Source organism: Bubalus kerabau, chromosome 9 (assembly GCF_029407905.1).
Source record: "Bubalus kerabau isolate K-KA32 ecotype Philippines breed swamp buffalo chromosome 9, PCC_UOA_SB_1v2, whole genome shotgun sequence".
NCBI classification, from domain to species: domain Eukaryota; kingdom Metazoa; phylum Chordata; class Mammalia; order Artiodactyla; family Bovidae; genus Bubalus; species Bubalus kerabau.
This window is the reverse complement of record NC_073632.1, coordinates 68,583,623-68,607,474: the sequence shown is the minus strand read 5'-3', so window position 1 is coordinate 68,607,474 and position 23,852 is coordinate 68,583,623. Positions and strand designations below refer to the sequence as shown.

At 42.3% G+C, this 23,852-nt stretch overlaps 1 protein-coding gene and 1 non-coding gene across 6 annotated transcripts in view; both read left to right on the top strand.

Moving 5' to 3' along the window:
• Positions 1-23,852, top strand: part of ANKRD6 (ankyrin repeat domain 6) — a 183,818-nt gene that overhangs the window by 34,585 nt on the left and 125,381 nt on the right. The window lies entirely within an intron of this gene.
• TRNAW-CCA (transfer RNA tryptophan (anticodon CCA)) lies at positions 12,850-12,922 on the top strand. The gene has a single exon. It is a non-coding gene; the product is annotated as a tRNA-Trp (tRNA).

Here is a 23,852-nt window from a genome sequence, read left to right as displayed (position 1 = left end):
ATGTGAAGCTTGCTTAGAATTAAATTTTTTATTTTCATTTTTCTGAGTGGCTATGACTTTTTCTGAAAGAGATGGGAATACCAGACCACCTGATCTGCCTCTTGAGAAATTTGTATGCAGGTCAGGAAGCAACAGTTAGAACTGGACATGGAACAACAGACTGATTCCAAATAGGAAAAGGAGTTCGTCAAGGCTGTATATTGTCACCCTGTTTATTTAACTTATATGCAGAGTACATCATGAGAAACGCTGGACTGGAAGAAACACAAGCTGGAATCAAGATTGCCGGGAGAAATATCAATAACCTCAGATATGCAGATGACACCACCCTTATGGCAGAAAGTGAAGAGGAACTAAAAAGCCTCTTGATGAAAGTGAAAGAGGAGAGTGAAAAAGTTGGCTTAAAGCTCAACATTCAGAAAACGAAGATCATGGCATCCGGTCCCATCACTTCATGGGAACTAGATGGGGAAACAGTGGAAACAGTGTCAGACTTTTTTTTTGGGGCTCCAAAATCACTGCAGATGGTGACTACAGCCATGAAATTAAAAGATGCTTACTCTTTGGAAGGCAAGTTATGACCAACCTAGATAGCATATTCAAAAGCAGAGACATTACTTTGCCAACAAAGTTTCGTCCAGTCAAGGCTATGGTTTTTCCAGTGGTCATGTATGGATGTGAGAGTTGGACTGTGAAGAAGGCTGAGCGCCGAAGAATTGATGCTTTTGAACTGTGGTGTTGGAGAAGACTCTTGAGAGTCCCTTGGACTGCAAGGAGATCCAACCAGTCCATTCTGAAGGAGATCAGCCCTGGGATTTCTTTGGAAGGAATGATGCTAAAGCTGAAACTCCAGTACTTTGGCCACCTCATGTGAAGAGTTGACTCACTGGAAAAGACTCTGATGCTGGGAGGGATTGGGGGCAGGAGGAGAAGGGGATGACAGAGGATGAGATGGCTGGATGGCATCACTGATTCGATGGACGTGAGTCTGAGTGAACTCTGGGAGTTGGTGATGGACAGGGAGGCCTGGTGTGCTGCGATTCATGGGGTCGCAAAGAGTCGGACATGGCTGAGCGACTGATCTGATCTGATCTGATGACTTTTTATAGCCAACCTAAGGGGTTTTATAATGTTTCTCTGGTCACTTAAGCTGTATTTAGAATTTTTAGTAGTACTTTCTGAAAATTTCCAAGGCATAGCATAAAAATTTGTGTTACAGACGTGTTTCTTCTTGATTCTTCTTCCCTTGGTCTCACCGTTCCCCACCTCCATCCCTTCAATTCCTCCACACACACACACCCCACACCTCCCAGTTCTGGGTCAGTTTATTTTTCCCCTCACGTGTAGTGATTATTATAAATTCAGCTCTAAGGCCATCTCTCAGGTTTCAGATTTCCTTTAGGAGAACTGTGCCCTATTCCTGCCTCACTTTCTTATATCCAGCACAAAAGTAAGTTACAGAAATAGAGGAGGAAACATCTGTTTATAAAATGTGATATTTGAGTAAAATTCTAAATGCAAAATGGTTAACGGCAGAGCTTCATAGAATCAGATCAGCCTTGTCTTGATTGGGTTTCCCGTGGTTTTTAATGCTACATGGGTCATACCGTGTGTAGACGCCTTCCGCCATGCTTTTCATGTCGCTCTCTACTTCTGTTGCCACCATTTTAATTCACAATATTAGCTCACATCTCTGGCCCGTTAACTTTTTCACTGGGTTTTCCCTGCCTCTGTGGTCAAGTTCCTTTAATCTGCAAATCCCACAAGCAGCGGCTGGATTTATATGTCTGGACATTGTTAGGAGTGGGGTCACTGTGCTGCCTAGAATACCCCCAGCATTATAGTCCCGACTCTCAGCCTCTTCAAGCCTCTTTACTGTGAGTGCCACATTAATTTTCTGGTCTTATTACCTGCTGCTCCTTGACCCCCAGATTCTACCCTGTTGATCTGACAAGCCTGACAGTCCCTGAGCGGGTATTGCTTTTCCTCCCACCTGTCTCTGTGCTGAGAAATCTGACCCACCTTGGAAGTGGCACCATCTTCTCCTGCATTACTTTCCAGATCCCTGCCGTTGGCAGCGTTCCTCTGCTTTAGTCAGCTCCGGTGTCACTCATCGGGAATTATTTTTACATTTGTAGGCTCTTATCTGCCTTGCCGGAGGGTAGGAACCAGCTCATCCCCTGGACACACTCAACCTGCTTGGTCTGCGGCGCTCAGTCTTTCATCCCCTTCTGGTTTTTTCCCCATCACCATTCTCATTTCTCCTGCTGTAAAATAACAACTGCTGCAAATTCTCCTTTTACCCAAATTCCCTCCCAGTACAGCCATCTCTTTCTCTTCTTGCCGTCATGATTTTTTTTTAATGGAAGAGACTGGCTTTATTGATTTTTCTGATAAAGTTTATTGGAGAAAAATACAAATAATACAGAATTTGAAGAGGGTAAAAATCATCCAAAATGCCATCACCCAGAGATAAATTGCTTTTTACTAAACATCCTGTCCCATTTCACAGATAAACACACACACTCTTGTATGTGATACGCAATTTTATATCAGTGAAATCACAGTGGACATACTGTCCAGTGAGCTCTTTAAAAATATTCAGTATTTTGGGGACATCTTTCCATGTCAGTTCATTTTAATCCTCATCATTTCTATAAGCAGTTCTCAAGTAGTCCATTGGATAAAAAATTATTTACCACCTTTTGATGAGGATACCCATTCTTTCCTCATTTCTCATTTGTATTGCTAATACTGTAGTTATATTGGTTGGGGGTCTCCAGAAAACCAGTCAATCCTAAGGGAAATCAACCCTGAATATTCACTGATGTTGAAGCTGAAGCTACAATACTTTGGGCATCTGATGCGAAGAATCGACACATTGGAAAAGACCCTGATGCTGAGAAAGATTGAAGGCAGGAGAGGGATAACAGAAGATGAAATGGTTGGATGACATCATCAACTCAATGGACATGGATTTGAGCAAACTCTGGGAGGTGATGAAGTACAGGGAAACCTGGCGTGCTGCAGTCTTCTCAAAGAGTTGCGAAGAGTCGGACATGACTGAGTGACTGAACAACTCCAGAGAAACAGAACCAGGGGACACACACGTGGAAACATTTTTATAAAGAATTGGCTCATGTGATTATAGAGGCTGAGAAACCCCAAGAAATCTCCTGGAAAGCCTGAGAACCAGCAGGCAGGCAGGCAGGCAGGCCTCAAGCAGAGAGAGTAGGTTTTCTCTTGCTCATCCTTTTATTCTATCAGAACTTTTAAGGATTGGATGAAACATTAGGGAGTCTACTGATTCAAATGGCAGTCATATTCAGAAACATCCTTATGACACCCAGAAATATGTTTAACCAAATAGCTGGGTACCCAGTGGCCCAATTAAGCTGGGACAGAAAATTAACCATTCTAGTAGTTAATATCTTTATATAGCTATTCTTAAACTCACCCCTCTCTTCCCATTATCCCTTTATAAAAAATATATTATTTATTTATTTGACGGCACCAGGCCTTAGTTGTGGCATGCAGGGTCTTTTAGTTGCAGTGTGTGGGATCTAGTTCCCTGATCACAGATTGAATTTGGGCCCCCTGAGTTGGGACTGCAGAGTCTTAGCCACTGGACCACCAGCGAAGTCCCCCCATTATCTCTTTAGGATAAATTCCTGCGTGTGAAATTCATGGGTCAAATGTGTGTGTATTCTAGATGATTTTATTGCCCATCAGAAAGGTAAAGTTTTCAGTGGCTTTTCCACTGCCTTCACCAACATGAATGTTGCCAAATCATCCTAATCTTTGCCAACTTTATGCTTTAAAAATCTCTTTTTTTTTTTTTTTTGCATTTCTTTCAAGAGTAAGATTGAATATTATTTTGTAAGTTAATGTTTGCATGTGTTTGTGTTTTCCTTCAATTAGACTGACTGCTGTATACTGGACTCTTTTAGGGTCATAAATCCAAATAATTCCAGTCTTTAGTGGAGCTTTTGATTTTGTGTGTGTGTGGAACTGCCTAATCAGAGCCTCTGTCCATTTTATTATTTGAGTGTTTTGTCTTTATTCATTGATAAGAACTTTTCAAAAATTATGCATGCTACCACATTTTAAACTGTGGTGCTGGAGAAGGCTCTTGGAGAGTCCCCTGGAACAGCCAGGACATCAAACCAGTCAATCCTAAAGGAAATCAACTCTGAATATTCATTGGAAGGACTGATGCTGAAGGTAGTTCAATAGTTTGGACACTTGATGTGAAGAGCCTACTCATTGGAAAAGACCTTGATGCTGAGAAAGATTGAGGGCAGGAGGAGAAGCAGGCAGAAGAGGATGAGATGGTTAGGTAGCACCACTGACTCAGTAAACATGAATCTGAGCAAAATCCAGGAGATAGTGAAGGACAGGGAAGCCTGGTGTGCTGCAGTCCATGGGGTCTCAAGGAGTCTGATTCAACTTAGTGACTGAACAACATTAATATATATTATCACAGTTTTAAATTTTTGGCTTTCAGTTTTGGAGCTGGAGGAATGAAGCTTCCTGACTTCAGCTTAAGACAGTATAGTACTGGCATAAAAACAGAAATATAGACCAATGGAACAAGATAGAAAGCCCAGAAATAAACCCACGCACCAATGGGTACCTTATTTTTTGCAAAGGAGGCAAGAATATACAATGGGGCAAAGACAGCCTCTTCAATAAATGGTGCTGGGAAAACTGGACAGCTACATGTAAAAGAATGAAATCAGAACACTTCCTAACACCATACACAAAGATAAACTCAAAATGGATTAAAGACCTAAATGTAAGACCAGAAACTATAAAACTCTTAGAGGAAAACACAGGGAGAACGCTCGATGACATAAACCAAAGCAAGATCCTCTATGACCCACCTCCTAGAGTAACAGAAATAAAACAAAAGTAAACAAGTGGGACCTGATGGAACTTAAAAGCTTTTGCACAGCAAAGGAAACTATAAGCAAAGTGAAAAGACAACCCTCAGAATGGGATAAAATAATAGCAAATGAAACAACTGACAAAGGATTAATTTCCAAAATATATAAGCAGCTCATACAGCTCAATACCAGAAAAACAAACAACCCAATCAAAAAGTGAGGAAAAGGCCTGGATGGACATTTCTCCAAAGAAGACATACAGATGGCTAGCGGACACATGAAAAGATGCTCAACATTGCTCATTATTAGAGAAATGCAAGTCAAAGCTACAATGAGATGTCACCTCACACTGGTCAGAATGGCCCTCATCAAAAAGTCTACAAACAATAAATGCTGGAGAGGGTGTGGAGAAAGGGAACACTCTTGCACTGTTGGTGGGAATGTAAATTGATACAGCCACTATGGAAGACGGTATGGAGTGTCCTTAAAAAACTAGGAATAGAACCATTGTATGGCCCAGCAATCCCACTCCTAGGCATATACCCTGAGGAATCCAAAATTGAAAGAGACACATGTATCCCATTGTTCATTGCAGCACTATTTGCAATAGCTAGAACATTGAAGCAACAGAGATTTCCATCGACAGATGAATGGATGAAGAAGTTGTGGTATATATCCACAATGGAATATACAGTTCAGTTCAGTTCAGTTGCTCAGTCGTGTCCAACTCTTTGCGACCCCATGAATCGCAGCACGCCAGGCCTCCCTGTCCATCACCAACTCTGGGAGTTTACCCAAACTCATGTCCATTGAGTCAGTGATGCCATCCAGCCATCTCATCCTCTATCGTCCCCTTCTCCTCCTGCCCCCAATCCTTCCCAGCATCAGGGTCTTTTCCAATGAGTCAACTCTTCGCATGAGGTGGCCAAAGTACTGGAGTTTCAGCTCCAGCATCAGTCCTTCCAGTGAATACCCAGGACTGATCTTCTTTAGGATGGACTGGTTGGATCTCCTTGCAGTCCAAGGGACTCCCAAGAGTCTTCTCCAACACCACAGTTCAAAAGCATCAATTCTTCGGCGCTCAGCTTTCTTCACAGTCTAACTCTCACATCCATACATGACCACTGGAAAAACCATTTACTCGGCCATAAAAAGAACAGGTGGATGAATCTAGATCCTATTATACAGAGTGAAGTGAGTCAGAAAGAGAAAGAGAAATACCATATTTTAACACATATATACGGAATCTAGAAAAATGGTACTGAAGAATTTATTTAGAGGGCAACAGTGGAGAAACAGACATAGAGAATAGACTTTTGGACATGGGGAGAGGGAAGGAGAGGGTGAAATGTATGGAAAGAGTAACATGGAAAACTTACATTACCGTATGTAAGATAGATAGCCAACAGGAAATTGCTGTATGGGTAAGGAAACTCAAATAGGGGCTCTGTATCAATCTAGAGGGTTGGGGTTGGGGTTGGGAGGGAGATAGGAGGAAGTTTCAAAAGGGAGGGGATACATGTATACCTATGGCTGATTCATGTTGAGGTTTGACAGAAAACAGCCAGATTCTGTAAAGCAATTATCTTTTAATAAATAATAAATTCATTTAAAAAAAATTGGGGGGCTTTTATGATTAATATGAAAAGGCCTTTGTATTCCTAAAATTGTAAAAATATTAATCCATAGTTTCTTCTGGTATTTTTATGGTTTTCTTTTTTTAATTATCATTTATTTTTTATACTTACAATGGACATGAGTTTGGGTAGGCTCCAGGAGTTGGTGTTGGACAGGGAGGCCTGGCGTGCTGCGGTTTGTGGGGTCTCAAAGAGTAGGATACGACTGAGCAATTGAACTGAACTGATATTATAGATATTGTAACATCTATAATTTTGCTTTCATTTTTGTAATTTCTTTCCTCTTTTTCTTTGGCTGCAATGCACTGGCATGTGGGATCTTAGTTCCCCAAACAGGAATTGAACCCATGCCCCCTGCAGTGGAAGCATGGTGCCCTAACTCACAGATTGCCAGATAATTCCCTATTTTTATACCTTCTAATAGGTAGTGACCTCTTTGTTTTCAGTGGCTGTTTAATTCATTGGGTACTGGTAAACAGATATATGGATTGCATTAAAGAGAAACTTTATCTCATTTACTGTTCAGTTCACTATTTTGATTACTCATTTACTATTTGGTACAGTCAAAATAGGACAGGTAGAATAAATCTTAATTCTTTATCAGTTAGATTTTATAGGCGCTTTCTCATGATAAAACTAGTGTAATCTTAGTTTACTGCACAGAACACAGTGCCTATTGGAATAGCTTCTTGAAATACCTTTCTTTTAAGTAAAGGTGTAGAGATTTGTACAAGATTCTACAGATAGTGGATTAGGTAAGAGGTTGTGTAGTTCCACCTCCTGTGTTTTCCCTAAATAAGAAATAACCATTTCTGCTTTCCTTCCTCCCTCCCTTCCATCTCCAAACACATACATATAAATGCCTGCATGTATTATATATGGACATGCTCATCACTTCAAGTTCCAGTCCCATAAGGTCAAACTCTAGGTGACTGTGATTGGCCCAGAGTTAGTGAATCTATGGTACATACCTGCTGGGTGAAGGAGCCCCTTGGAGGAGCAGGAACAGCTAGTTATTGGAGGTCACTGTGCTTCTTGGATCTTTGCTTGTCTCTGGCAATAGTCCTGCTTCACGGTGGACCTGCCAAAAATTTGTTGGGTGCTTTCCTGTCAGTCCCTCTCTGGATAGCCTGTGCCAGGAGTGTGGATACAGCACCTGGGGATTCAGGCGGAAAACCTCAGGGTGACAGGTGCTGACACGCCTGGCTCCAGGTTAGAAGGGGACGATCTTGCTGCCACTGTCTCAGCATCTCACCAAATCTCCCCATCTCTCAGCATCTGGGCTATGGCTGGCTTCCTCTACAAGGCAGGACAAATCACACTGTTTCTTGCTGCTAGCACACTGCCCCCCAACACCCCATCTCCCGAAACAACCAAAGTCATTCACTCTCCTGCTCCCATGACTGCTGATTGCTCAGGGCAGTGTGTAATGTCTGTGTAATGGCTCTGTGAGGAGGATTCAGGTTCCCAGGTACCTGGGCTCACACCTGGCCAGGAAAAGCCCCAGAGGCAGAGAGGCCACTGCCTGCTTCCTGACCTCTCACCTGCCCCCATGGTCACTGGCCTGTCGTCATGCCTTGCTTCTACTTCCTTTGTGGTTAATAGAGATTCTTTAAATCAGACATTGTTGATTTTTATATTCCTGATCAGGCATCTCATGTTTTGAATTCAGGCACACTGTTTTTGCTCCCTTGCCTTTGTTTTTTGTTTTTATGTGATCACTGCTGTAGGTCTAGAGAATTGACTAAAACTTGTTTTTCTTCAAAGGTGTCATTTCTTGGTTTTTCTTTCCTTATAAAATCTTGTCTTTATTCTTATCCTTCTAGGGTTGCCTAATCGTAAGTCTCACCAGAGAATGTCTGTGTCCCTGATGCATAGTGTTGATTTTAAGAGAAGTAACATTATTTTGTAAAGTAACATCTCACATTACTAGTGCGAATGGTTTTTTAAAAAATTTGTTTTCTAAGCAACTGTTAATCCAGTTAATGGTGGGACTTGAGGCTTAAAAATTGACATCTTATAGGGAATTCCCCGGAGGTCCAGTGGTTAAGACTTGGGCTTTCACTGCTGTGGACCCAGGTTTAATCCTTGGTTGGGGAACTAAGATTGCACAAGTCACAGCAGTGCGGCCAAAAAAACCAAAAAAATTGACAACGTGTAATGCTGTGTATGAAGGGGATACAGGAGGTAATGCTTATCTGCCAGACTTCCCCAGATGGCCCCATGAAATACTATACAACTCACCCAGCTTCCTTTTATCTTTTGCTTCTCACCTCTAAAGCTGTCATTAGCTTGAGGTCGAGAAAAAAATGTTCAGAATGTGCAGTGGTCCACAAATAGATATGATCAGTGTTCATAAAGATGCTTTCATTGACAAACTATAAGTATCAATAACTTGTAAAATTTTTTCTCTTCTTTTTTAATCTGAAAATTGCCCACTACATTGTTAATTGAATATAGTCTAGAAACAAGCCTAATTCATTAATTTCATTTTGGCTTGAAATTATTTGTACTTTTACTCTGCCTCCTTTATAGTCTACACTGAAGAGATATAATTTAACTTACATTCTTGATCTGATCAGAATATTTGTACTTTATACAAATATCAGATCAAATATTTCTTGATCTGATCAGAATATTTGTACTCCCTACCACTGAGGGAGTCAATGTAAAATGAGAAATTTGTCTTACTTATAAATTGTCAGAAGGTAACAATCTCAAGACTCATGATGTAAATATGAACAGATGGATGGAAACACACTTATTTAGGAGACAAACTCTAGGAGCCCAAACCTAAGATCTGGACATTTCCTGTTTAAGCAAAAATAAGAAAAAATGAGAGCATATATGGCTCCCATTCTATGACTGTTTTCAAATAAGAGTTACTGTACTTTAAATTCTGTTTGTGAAGCTGGGGGCTAAGAAGAAAACAATCTAAAACGTGCATATTTCAAGTAAATCTGTATCTTAGCATCTGTACTGGCATGCATATGATTGGAACATGTAGAGTTGAATCAACACCCTTGTTTCTGGTTGGTTGCCAGAAATAAAGACATCAAAGGAAATAGTAAACCAGGCAGTGAATCAAAGCTGCATGAGCTTTCCATTTAGTAGTTATTGTAAGTCTCTCAACTGCTTTCTGACTGCAACTGTACTTCCTATAGCCCCCTGTGAGAAAGGGCCACCCTAGGTAGACCAGTTGTTCATTCTTATTAACCTTTACTTTGTACATATGTAGAGTTGTTTCCCAGATGTATGGAAATGCACAAAGGGAGTGAAACATTAATAAGTTTAACAAATACTGCCAAATTGTCCTTTAGAAAGGGTGTATCCATGTGCACTTCACCAACAAGTGAAGATGAAACCAACCACTCAATTGTAACAAATACTGTGGGTTGTTTGTTGGGAGCCAGATAAGACTGAAGTTTACCAGTCATCTTCTAGTCAAGAAGTTGATTCTTGGAATGGCTGGAAGCTATTTCAGACAGTGTAAAAAGATTTACAGATATTCTTAGAAAAGAACATTTTCTAAGAATACTTAGAATACATTTTCATAAATACTTTAAAATGAAAATATATAACTATATTGAATCTTTAAAAATAACACATAATCCTACTTTCAATAGATACTCATTTTTGCAAATTACTGTCGGCATATGGATATATTTTACTGGTTATAATTTGTATAATTTACTGTGTTACAATTTTTTTTTCCACAGAACTGTCTCATAAGCTGTTTCCTGTTTCTGTATGTTCATAATGGTCATTTAAAAGCTAAATTTTGTCATTGTACCATAATGTGCTAATTCAGCTCTTAATATTGAATATTTAATATACAACCGAATACTTAAACTGCATGTTCTTAATTAAGATGTATTGGCTTGTTCTGATTATGAGAGTAATATAATTCATTATTTAAAAATTTGGAAAACACACAAAAATTAGGAAGAAATACCCAAAACTCTTTCTATAACTTCTGTTAATGAACACTGTGAGCATTATATATTTTTTCTCTTTTCTTCCCTAATATTTTATTTTATTTTGCAGTTTGAGAATATACTATTGGTATAAAACATGTTCATTTTTACATATTTCTAAACTCAGGTTTTTTTGGCTGTACCATGTAGCATTTGGAATCTTAGTTCCTTGACCAGGAATCAACCCCATGCCCTCTGCAGTGGAAGCTCAGATTCTTAACCACTGGACTGCCAGGGAAGTCCTTAAACCTTTAAAAATACCATTTTTCTATTTTTAAAAAAGTGGAAGGTGCTTTTTTTCCCTGACTATAATAGTAATTTGAAACTACTACGGAAAATTGAGAAACAGTTCCAGGCATCCATAATATCACCCTGAGGCATATACCATTAATATTTTGGTTTATTACCTTCACATTTTATTTCTTTAAAGAAAATTTGAGATCTTCTACCATTAGTGGTTAATGTGGGGATGATCATGGACTCTAAAATAAAACCCAAGTTAAGAACTCTTACTCTATAAATTAAACATTATAAAACAGGCATTTAAAAATTGTTGTGAACTCTCATAAATCTACACATTTGCTGATTGTTATGGGTTGAATTGTGTCCCCCTAAAATGCACTGTGAAAGTCCTAACTGCCTTTATCTCAGGTTGTCACTTTATTTGTAGATAAGGTCTCTATTGAGGAAGTCATTGGTGTGGGTCCTAGTCCAGCCTGACTGGTATCTTTATGAAAAGAGGAAATTCGGAGACAGACTGAGATGGAGATGTTATCCATTCACAGGACAAGAAGAGAGACCTGGAGTGGATTCTTCCCTCACAGCTCTCAAAAGGCATCAACTCTGCTGACACTTTTATTTCAGACTTGTGACCTCCAGAATCGGGAGACAATAAATTGTGACTGTTGTTTAGGTCACCAGGTTTGTGGTATTTTGTTATGGCAGCCCTCAAAGGCAAATGCGCTGGTTACATATGTAATTACATAATATAGACGTTTGGATGCTGGTTTACTGTGCTGGGTTGGGAGTACTAAACCAACAAAGTCAAGCTCCCTGACTTTGAGGTGCTTAGACTGGCACACAGGAATTGAACCCTGGGGTCATGCTGTGGTGGGCAGTGCTCAGGGCATCATGGGAGCCCAGAGCTGGCCCAGGGGTGAGGGCAGATTTCCCAGGAGAAGTACCACTTGAGCCGAGTTTGGAAGAACCACTGGGAGCTTACTTAAAGTTTCTATTGTTGAACATTAGGGTGTTTTTACTTTCCTGTGTTTTTCAATTATTTCTTTAGGATAGATTCACAGCAATGCATTATTGAATTGCATAACATCCCAATGTGAAACTTGAAACGTCATTTTTAGGGCAGTATAATATTCTAGTAAGTGGATGTTTCCATGTTTATTGAATCATCCTCTTTTGTTGGATAAGACTCTCCCTGATGCTGTTTCCAGTTTTGCTATTATAAATAATGCTGTCAGGAACATCTTTCTGCAGAAAGCTTTCCCCACAATTAGAAGTATTTCCTTAGTGATAGAATCCTAGAAATAGAATTACAGTATCAAAAAAGTCAAATTATTTTTCAGAAATACTGATTTACATTCCCATTAGTAATCAAGTAAAAATTTATGAACATATCCATTTTAATTTATTATAATCTTTTATACCCTTTGGGGGCTTCCCTCATAGCTCAGCTGGTAAAGAATCTGCCTGCAATGCGGAAACCTGGGTTCGATCCCTGGGTTGGGAAGATCCCCTGCAGAAGGGAAAGGCTACCTGCTCCAGTATTCTGGCCTGGAGAATTCCATGGACTGTATAGGCCAGAGTGTGTTAAAATAATTCAGTACTTCCCTCTTTTGAAGACTGAACCTTTCCTAGGAAGCAAAGTGAGATTTGTGTTATTTGGGATGGAAGACCCCCTCCTCCTTAGATTCTTTCCTCCCCCTGAGAAAAACCTGCTTAAAGGGCATTGCCCCATCACAAACCTGCCCACAGAATTTCTGTGCTGGTTTCTCACCAGCAGATGTGTGCATCGGCCTCTGCTTATACTCTCTTAGGTCAGTGCTTATCTGAAATCTAATTGTCCCAAAAGATCAGCCTTCCAAGTGGGCTATTTCTGTTCTATTCTGAGCTTTTTTCAAAAAGACTCTTGTCCTCTGCATTCTCTTAGACCCTAAATGTTGGCAGAGTATCTACTGTCATAGAGTAAACAAAAACCTCACCATCATGGTGACATGCTAGACCTATGTGGGCGTGAAGGAACCATATAGGAGTGATGGGGTTCTCAGTGAGAGAAGAGTTTGCTAACTAGCTTTGTATTGTTTCTTCATTTTAAAAGTGAGGTAAGAGACCTCCCTGGTGGTCCAGTGGCTAAGACTTCCTGCTTCCAATGCAAGGGGCCCAGGTTCAATCCCTGGTCAGGGAACTAGAGTCCACATGCCCCAACTAAGAGTTTGAATGTCACACACAACTAAAACGTGGTGCAGCCAAATAAATAAAGAAGTTTTTTTTTTTTTTAAAAGAGAGCATTGAAGATAAAATTTGCTCTTTAAAAAAAAGTGAGTGTGAGTATATTTTATTCACTCAACTAGATAGTGAATATCAAGGAGCGAGGACTCATCTAAATTAGTTTTGTGTTCTCTGCCCCAAAGATTGCCCTGCATAATTAATTGATGCTGAATAATCATTGATATAATTTTAACAAATGTCCCACTAGTTACTTAAAAAACTTTACTCTTGAAGTCAGGGGAAAAAAAAACAAAGTCATGCATAGTTTAAACACTACAGAAGCACATAAGTGGAAAGTATAAATCTCTTATATTCTTATCCCATGAAGATGAACAACCATGGTCTGCAATTTAGGATGTTTCTCCAAATTTTTTTCCTAGCATTTAAAAAAAATATAATGATGCTTAACCTAAGTAACAATAAATGAAATACAGAGTGAACAAAAACAAGATTCCCCCCATCCTGTTTTCAATGACAAAGCAAAACATAAAAATACAGACTGATCATGTCCATGTTGGTGGTCAGGTAGGAAAATGGCACACCCGTAGGGCAGGGGAGGGAGAGTAAATCTATTTGGAGGGTAATTTGTCAGTAATTACCAAAATTTTATCCATGCATACCTTGTGCATTTTCTCTGCTGACTTTAGAAAAGGGAGAATGTTGAGAGCTGTTTTATAATAGTGTTCTTAGGTGATGTGCCAGTGTATTGGTGGTGGTGGTGGTGTGTGCGTGCTCAGCCACGTCTGACTCTTGGTGAGCCCATGGACTGTAGCCCGCCAGGCTCCTCTGTCCACAGAATTTTCCAGGCAAGAACACTGGAGCGGGTTGCCATTTCCTACTCCAGGGGTTCTTCCCTATCCAGGGATCCAGCCCACATCTCTTGCGTCTCCTGCATTGGCAGGTATATTCTTCACCACTGTGTCACCTGGGAAGCCCGATGGTGGTGGTGGTGGTGGTGGTGGTGGTTAGGTGTCTACTGGATGAGGAGGCTTGAAGTCTCTTCTGAATCTGCTTGGTACCCAGAACAGTGCTGGGGGCAGTGTGGGTCAAAGCAGTTCTCTTATTCTTTCGCAATGTAGATGGAGAAAGAAGCTTTCCTGGGGAGGAGATTTTTAAGGGGGAAACAGTCCCCCTTAACAATGTCCCCTCAGTCCCTGCGGACACTTTCTGAAGGCGTTCCCTAGAACTCCCTCCTTTCCTTTGCTTCTCAGTCCTAAATTAGCAGAGAGATCCTGCCCTATGAAATATTCATAAGATGCAACTGACCGTAAAACACTTTGTAAATGTAAGTGCTGTAAGTGACCCAGATTATATCAGCAACTTTTTGAGAAATGGGAAGAGGAAGGAGAAGGAAGGTAAGGGAATGGATCCAGGGAGCCAACCTTGCCATTTACAGACCATGATAAATGGGTCACGGATCTGCACTTTTGTAATTTCAGAAATGACTAAGGCTTGGACTGTTTTTGAGCATCACAAGAGTGGCTTCGTCTCAAGATAAATCAGTCTTGGTACATTACACAGATTATGCCACTTTTTAAATCCATATATATTGTTTTCGTAGTCATCCTGTTTCCAGCTCGAAAGATCCTGAGAACCCATAGGTGGTCAGGGTGATCTTCTCACGTCAGAGGCTAAGTGAGGAAGTCCCTGAAGGCAGCTGGCCTGGAAGGAGTTTCTGCCAACACCTCTCTTGGGGAGAGGGGGCATGGGGTAGGTCTAGGGGTCTTGCAGGACAGCAGCCTTGGGTCTGACTCTTGGTGGGGTGGGGGGACAGAGGCAGTGTTTTTCACTGTTAGACAGCTCTCCTCAGCATATGCAGATGCTGGCTCTGTCCAGCCGTCCACCCTTTGTTCTGCTGGCTGGAGCCCCCGGAACAAATCTGCTGTGTGTGTGCTTCCCGCCCAGTGATGGCCGTTCCCCGCCCCCACCCTGTCTAAATCACATCTTCCTCACAGGACAGGATTCCTAGGATTTCTGCCCTCCTGGTTACCCACGATCCTCTGTCCAATACTACGTGGACCTGCTCCTCTTCCCCACCCCCTCCTCGTCCTTAGGGCTGTGTTTTTATAACAAATCCTGACACTGTTAAGTTTGTTCAGTTTCTTGTTTCTCCATATCACTCCATTGTCTCATATTGACTTATAAGTAAACTAAAACCCCAGAGCAGTTGCTTTTTGAGTCTGATTGAAAGATGGAAACTTCTATTTCTCTGAACTTTTTTTTTTTCCTTTCAGCTCATTTTTTTGTTTTTTTTCCCTAAGCCAGACAGACTTCTTTTGGAATTCTTGATTCTGTCCGTCTTATCTAAAGCATTCATCTCTCCCAGCATGGTGTCCGCGGATAATTTGAAAAGCCTGTGATGTATTTACCTAGGCTCAGGACTCTGAAGAGGGTGACAAATCCTTCATAAAGAGTTTGCCAGATGCCTGCTGGCAGCCAGCGGCTTCCAGGCTCCGTGGAGAGAGAGAAGGACCAAACCCACGGCCTGAGTGCTGAGGGGCCGGGTCAGGGGAGCTTTGGTTTGACTATTGACATGTAAATGGTCCGAGGGGCCCGAGGCGATCCTTCCAGACTCTCGCGCCATCCTTCCAACCACACAAAGCCCAGCCCTGGGTGGCTGCAGGCTGTGCCCTGTGAGGCACCCGGCATCCTGGCTGCAGAGGTAAGTCCCAATCAGCTCTGCTGTAAAACTTCTGTTTGGGACGGTGACTGTGGACTGGAGATTTCCCCAGGTACATGCGGTGGGAGTGGTCTCTTTGGATGTCGGTCGACAGAGGCTCAATGAAGTTTTTTGAAATAAAAAAGAATACTACTAAGTGATGATTAATTGGATTTGGTTTAAGAAAAAAAATCATATTTGCCCACATGCATGTGCATATACAAAATCTGTTGGTAGATGCTAGTTTCAAAGTACTTTTTGAATTTTACCTGAGATTTCTGTAGCATTGTTTTTGGCATCATGTTTCTATAGTCCCTCGGGCACAGCCCTCTTCTTTCTCTTGTCTTTAAGTCCTTTCCAGCTCAACCTCCCTTCTTGTTCTTATAGTAATGGTAAATTGTGTGACTCATACAAGGAATGTCATTATGTGCTTTACAAGTTAGAGAATTTGAAGGAAAAGTTATACACTAAATTTATGAATAACCTCTACTAAAGAATGGAGGTGCTGAAGTTTGTGCTTTTTCCCCCCTCTCTCTCTAAAACTAAAGTGGAAGAATTTATGTAGCTATAGTGTCCTAAATTTAACATGTGAATTATAAAAGTTATATATGCCAACTAAAGAGTATCTCCCGACACCTAGCTCTATGGGGATTAAGTCATCAGCCACAACAGGCGCTGACCTTAACACCCCCTGAAAGGAGTTCAGGACAGAGATCAGGAGTGAGGCACTCTGTGCTCTGGGGAAAGCTAGCAGCACAGGACTTCATATAGTTAGATATTTTCAGTAGAAAATGTTATGAACCCAACTTGGTGCATCTTCTCATACCTGGAAAAGCACTAAAATTGTTAACGGAGACAAGTGCTGCTTGTGACGTAATAGCGACCTTCTACGGAGATGCGTGCTGGATTGTGTGAGCCCCCTCTGTCTCATCGTATGTACTGTGACCCGCCCCTACGCCTCTTCAGAGCGGTTCCTCAGAGCTGCCTGAGAGACTGTCTCCCGGGCTATCGTCCTCAGAAAGTCCCCAAATACAACTGCACTCAGAGCTCTTATGTTGTCCATTTTTTCAGTTAACATTGTCACGCTTTGAACCGATTTTGTTACGAATCCTTTAAGAACTAGCAAGAAATTATTTAAAATATAAGTTGAGATGTCATATTCAGAATGAGTGCTAGTTTGAGTTAGAGTATCTTGATTTTTAAAAAAATCTCAAGGGAATTCCCTAGAGGTACCTTGGTTAGGACTCTGGGCTTCCACTGCAGGGAGCGTGGGTTCCATCCATCCTTCGTCAGGGAACTAAGACCCCCGAATGCCCTGTGGCCAAAAAAAAAAAAAATCTCCAACTAAAAGGTATTATTTGGTAAAAGCTATCCCATGTAGGACTCAGTTCCCTGACTGATTGAAGAGATGGTGCTTTAAGAAAAACATGTTGTTAACAAAATGCAGATGTTTCCAGACCTCTCTCTCTTTCTCTGGTACAGATATTCTTGGCAATATGAGTTCTGCGTACAGTGCATCCCATAGCCTTGAATATTGGTTGTTAGTTCAGACACTTCTTGGTCCTATTAGAGTAATTATGATGATAGAATTATGCTCCCATACCAGAATACCCATAATGAGACTGAAAAAACAGCTCAGGCAGTCAGGCTTAGATCCAGAAGCCATAAATCCTATCAGTGAAGTGTGAAGTTTGTTCTTAATTTTGAAGGATCTCATGCTCTAAGGAGCAGAATTAGGTACAATGGAAAGAACACAAAACTGTTATGAGACATCTAGCTACTTAGGTGGCCTGGGCAAATGACTGACTTCCCTGCCTCAGTGATGGACCAGGTCAGTGGTTCTGGACCAAGATTGGCAATGTCCTTACAGGGGCCCTCAGGAATATTGAGGGGGAACATTTCAAATTGTTGCAGTGTATGGAGGCAGTAATGATTGAGGACCCCGGATACTAAAATCCTGAAATGCCACCTGGTCCAGGGAAGAATTGGTACACTCCAGATGCCAGTGGCGTCCATATTGACGGACACTGAACCCAATGGTCGTCTCTGAGGTTCTTTCAGCTCTGTTTCTCTCAAGTTCACAGGCAGAGCATTGAAAGCGTCTAGAATGATGCCCTATTATTACACTTAGCATCTGTATCCCACGTGTGTGTACGTGCATGCTAAATCACTTCAGTTGTGTCCGACTCTTTGCAACCCCATGGACTGTAGCTCTCCAGGCTCCTCTGTCCGTGGTATTCTCCAGGCAAGAATACTGGAATGGGTTGCCATTCCCTTCACCAAGGGGTCTTCCCAATCCAGGGATCGAATCTGTGTCTCCCATGTCTCCTGTATTGCAGGCGGATTCTTTACCGCTGAGCCACCAGGGAAGCCCCTGTATCTCACATTTGGTGTCAAATGCTGTGTTGTTGGGAGTGAGGACAGATCCAGTCTTGCTGGGTCAGGATGCTCAAAACATGGCAGCTTGGATTCAGAGCTTCGTTGCTGGGGCGTTCCCTGCTCTAAGCTCTACCGAGACTGTTCAAATGCAGGTAGGGATCTGGCCTGGGTGCTGTGGTTGGCTTTGGATTGTCTTTCATGCCCTCCTGTCCTTAAAGGGAAGAAGACCGTTCATTGTGGCCACAGGCCTGGCCTCCAGGGCCTGGGCGGCTGTTTCAGCCCACTGCCCTGCTTCTGGGCACTATCCCCTCTGTTGGGAAGGGGGTTATCGTGGGGACAGGTGGGGACCTACGGGCGCGCAGGTCCACCTGCCTGTTGTCACAGGCCAGGCTGGAGGCCCTGATGATGCAGAACAGGATTCGGGCTGGAGTAAAGATTCCTAGGGAGTATGAATTCTTAGATAGTTTAGTGTGATTAAATTTTTATTTGACAGTCAAGTGCTATTAAATCAAAGTCCCACAAGAAAGCTCTCAGGCTTATCTTTGTGTAGAAAGCAATAGAAGGGTGAGTGACTAATCCTCACCAGAAGTTGGCTGTGATGTTGTATATTTATGCCATCTTACGAACTAACTTGTAAGATTACCTGGAACGTATTTTTTAAGTGATGTGTTGTTAAAAAAATTCAAGTATATAAAAATACCAGTAGTTAACTTTGATATATATCCTGCTTGTCTTTACAGTTTTACAAAGTTAGGGTTACAGTATGTGATATTTTGTAACTTTCCTTGTTCATGTCACACTATCTCATGAAAATGAGATATTTCTATGCTTCTATCGCAGTTATATTACATCATTTTACATGACTTCTAGTGATCCATTGAGAGGACAGGGCAGAGATCCTAGAATCAGACTCTGGGTGCATACCTCAACCTTGCCTCTTATCAGCTGGGCAAGTTATTTAACTGCTGTGTGTCTCCCCCTAGTCTTCTGTAAAATGGGGAGAACAATCATACCTGCTCGACTGGTCTGCTTTGAGAATTAAATGAGGAGATAGATGTTGAGTGCTTAGAATAGACCCTTGCATAAAGTAAACACTTACTATATAGCATCATCTCCTCATTCCATGACTGAACCATCTCTACTGACCCCTCTCCTGATACTCTTGCAATTAAATCCTTTCTGACCTCTAGAGTTACTACTTTTGGGTCAGTTTCTGAAAGTGGGATTTCTGGGTCAGAGAGCAAACCACAGTTAGAGGCTTTGGATATGTATTGCTGAATTTTCATCCTTTCTCAGAATTCACACCTACCAGCTTTTTTCAGCTAAATTTAAAAAAACATTCAGCTTGGCTTCCTTCTCATATCCTGTGTGTTCTGGGACCTTCCCCTTCCAATATTGGGGAATATAAACTCATGTAATATTGCTCTAGGGCAAGTATAATTAAGGAAATGAATTAGCCACAAAATGACTTCCATAAAGCATGCCACAGTCAAATAAAAAATAAGGCAGTTCACCTCCATTTGGTATTTCCTGTGCTCTGACTTCTCCATTGATCAAGAATTGTTTATGTGTGGGAGAAAGTAATATGAAATGCGTAAGTGTAGTCCTCAAGCTGTTTTCCCCTCCAGCCAAATTTAACTTCTAGACATACTGGAAGGAAAAAAAAAAAGAACCTTCAGCAACATGATAGGAGACGTACATGAAATTAGCCGTATAACTTGTAAAACATTAGATTGGTCCCTTTGTTCTGTGTTAATGTGAAAATCACTCATGTTATTGCATTCACTTTTACATTTACCATGACAAAACTGTTGTAAGTTGGTATATACAGAGATGGGATCCATAGTATTTGCTCCCGGACCTGGAAGTGAGAGCTGTGGCCCGGGTTCCTTGTTCAGCAGGCCTGTCTTTACCAGTCGCTCCATGATAGCTTAGTTCTCCTACCCATCGTCTTGGTCAGGTGGTTGAGACCCCACTGCCCAGCATGACCTGGCCTGGCCTTTGCACATATCATTGCTAGATAAAGCCTGCTTTTGTGTTCTCAGCAGTCCAGCCACCTGCATTAGATGATAAACACGAATGCAAACATGAACGTTTAAACCATATGACCCAACACAATTATGAGGAAGATTGATTCCAAATATATTCAGTTTAGAATCTCATTAATGTTACCAAATGCAAGTTTGTGTGCCTGACGCACAGTGAGGCCAAACAAACTGAAATGGAGTTTGGAGCAGAGCGAGTTTTATTGCAGGGCCAAGCAAGAGAACTGGGTGTGTGTGAGGGTGGAAAGGCCTCGTGCTCAAAATACCCTGAGCTCCCCGAAGAGTTTCAGCAAAGCAATTTTAAAACCCAGGTGAGGGACAAGGGGATCTCAGGGCATGCGGCCCACTCGTGCACAGTTCTCTGACTGACTGACGCTGGGGTAACTGGGTGGTTTACGTTATCCTTAGGCTCCCATGGGTCTGGGGTCTCATTGTCATCAGGTAGTTAATTTCTTCCATTTGGTGGGGGTTTTAGCCTCTGTAAAACAACTCCGGAAGTGTGTGCGTCAGATACCATTACCTGGGCACTTCAGAGATGACCTATAGCAGAGGATATGGGGGAAGGGTCTGTCCCAGGAAGACCCCACAGAGTCCTGTACAGTTATGTTAGGAACACAAAATGTGAAAATTCTCATCAAGAATTCCAGATCTCTGAAAATATATCTTAGGACCCCAGAACTATGCTCAAGAAAGGTTGACTCGGTTTGCAGACACTGTCCAAGGTATTTTTGATAATTATTGGCATTCCCCAAAGAAATGTGGGTTATATTTTTATTATTTCTTTGAACAGAACACTTGATTTACCTTTGTGCAAAGATAGTGGCTTTCAGACTTTTTGACTGTGACCCATTAGAAGAAATACATTTTACATAGTGACGTACTGTGTACATATACATTTAAACACATGCAAGGAAACAGTTGTTTCCCAAAATACATGCACCACACTCTGATATTTCTAGTTCTGTTTTATTCTTTAAAATGGTGTTTATGATGGTACTGATGAACCTATTTCCAGATCTGCAGTGGAGATGCAGACATAGAGAACAGATTTGTGGACGCAGTGTGGGAAGGACAGGGTGGGACGGATGGAGAGCATAGCCTGGAAACATATATATTACCATGTGTATAGCAGATAGCCAGTGGGAGTTTGCGGTATAACACAGGGAGCTCAACCCCGTGCTCTGTGACAACCTAGCGGGGTGGGATGGAGTGGGGTTTGGGAGGGAGGTTCAAGAGGGAGTGGACATATGTGTACCTCTGACTGATTCATGTTGATGTATGCAGAAACCAACACAATATTGTACAGCCATTCTCCTCCGATCAAAATTTTTTTAAGAAGTGGTGCTTATGACCCGCTAACTTACTTCCATGACCCACAAATGAGTCTGCAGGGCCTCTAGTTTGGAAGTCCTGTTCCAGGACTTTATCACGGGCCTTTATCATGGGAAGCCTGTTGCCTTCCTCTAGGTGCTGAGCCCCGGGCATCAGCTCTGGTCAGATCTCAGGGCCACAGGGCTGGCCCGGCAGTGGAGATGGAGCCCCATGTGCTGGCTGCCTGGGCACTTGAGCAGTTTCGCTCCTGAAGGCATTCATCCTTCCCTGGACTGACTGCGGCAGCTGACAGCTCCATCTGAGTGGGAAGGTTTAAACAAAGACAATAATTCAATTTGAGTGCCCCTGAATCACATCTTTGTCTCTGCTCTCGACAGAACAGAAGGAAGTTGTTCATTATTAAGGATGCCAGCTGCCCGTGGGTTGATGTATCTGTAGCCAGGTTGGCTCACTGTCAAGTCGAGAAGGTAAAGAGCTAGTTTCCCAGTAGGTGCGTTTCAAAGGAGTGCAGAAAGGATTTCCCTAAACATGTCTCCTCATTCCCTTGTGCCTAAAATTTTACATTTAGAAGTTCATCCTTTTTCAATCTTACAAGCTTTTTAGTTTTCCAGCTCAACATAAAAATATCCTTAAGGAAAGAGAATACCTTAAGATTGCATCAGATAACATTTGATGAGGATTTGGACAGCCACTGAGAGTTGGGGGGTGAGGGCGCTGCAGCAGGAGGCAGGGAGCCTAGAGGACTGTGATCAGAATGGAGGGGCTTCAGGCTTTTGGATGTTTCTGTGTCTAATGATAATTTGAAAGCTGGAAGCATGGTGCTCTTTAAAAATGTTTTTATGAGAATTTTATGAAGACCTCGTGGCTTGGAGAGGCTTCAGCAGGGCTTAGAGATGAGGGAACTGATCCAGATGATGACGGATGTGGGATGAGGGCACCTTCCAAAAGTGACCAGAGCTCTTAGGACCACTTGCCACTCAAGCATTATGTGGCCCGTATAACACGATAACCCATTGAACTCAATGGGTTTGTGTTTTTGTTTAACAGATTGTCTGCAGACGACGTGACTTAAGTATGCCATCCGAGGTTCCCATTTTATTTTGTCCAATGCCTTCCAAACACCTTGCACACATTTAGCCCTTTTTCCTTAATTGTAGCTTTCTGCTTGGTCAGATTACCACAATTTGATTGCATGCCAGTTTGCTTTTCCAGTTGTTGGTTATGATGGAATTTAGAGATAGAAAAAGACTTTAGTGATCACCTGGGTCGATGTTTTTCAGGCTGTGGTTATCAACCCATTCCCTGGGCATTAAATCGGTCTCATGGGAGTTACTGACAGACCCTGTGGGTTGAATGGGTGAGACTGCTGTAAATATTTATCTTTCCCACCAGGCATTGTGCAACACATGGGTACCCCCCGATGAGTAGCAATATACACAACCCATTTCTTGGGATACAGATACATTCTTTCTCTTGTTTGACAAATATGTTTATCAAATTAAGCACCTGTTGTTTTTAGGTACGTTGGGGAGGGGCCGGGGGTACAAAGGTGAGGAAGATGTGGACCCTGCCTTCGAGATGCTCAGGTGGGAAGACAGGCATAAAAGGTTACCGTGACACAGTGTGGTGGCTGCCCTGGTGGGAATGTGAAACTCCCTCCTCCTTCCGTCGGGGAGCACCTGCCCCCGGGGAGGCCGCACTGTGGAAAAGCAGCAGTGAACACAGTGAGAAGCTGCTGCAGGTACGCTTGTGAGAAGGACAGGCGAACCACCCTTAGCTTCAGAAAACGAGACCAGGAAAGGCTTCTAGTGAGCGGTGACAGCTCAGCTCGGTCAGCGCAGTGGGTTGAATGCTGGCCCCCTAATCTCCATCCGTGGCCTAATCTCTGGAGGAGGTGAGGAAGGGATCCTTCCCAAAGCTTCCCGAGGAGGGACTGGCCTGCCCACACCTGGAGTTTGGAGTCTGGCCTCCAGACCCTTGAGGGAATAAATGACTGCTGTTTTAAGTCACCAAGTTTGTGGCAGTCTGATATGGCAGCCCTAGCAAACATAGGCAGGAACCACAGAAGTGGGGGGTGTACTGGAGGGAGAACAGGGGTGGGAGAGAGGGTGGCCGTCTGGCCAGAGCAGAGATTTTGTGAAAAGGAGTAACAGGAGATAGGGCTGCAGAGCTGGTGTTGGACTCCTGGCCTTTGTGGTGGTCTGAATACTGCTTTGTTTATAAAGGCTCATCTGATGATTCATTGTGCTGCCTCTCAGGTAATGGATCCTAACATCGGATGGCCCGACAAAAAAACGCAGGGTGAGGTTTGTTTATTCCTCTGGCGGCTACACTCTTGTGTGAACACGTGGAAAATGCCAACAGTCACTGCACGCTGGAGAGGGTGACACCCCGCCCCCCTCAGGGCCGCTTTTAGTCACTTGTCCCATCTT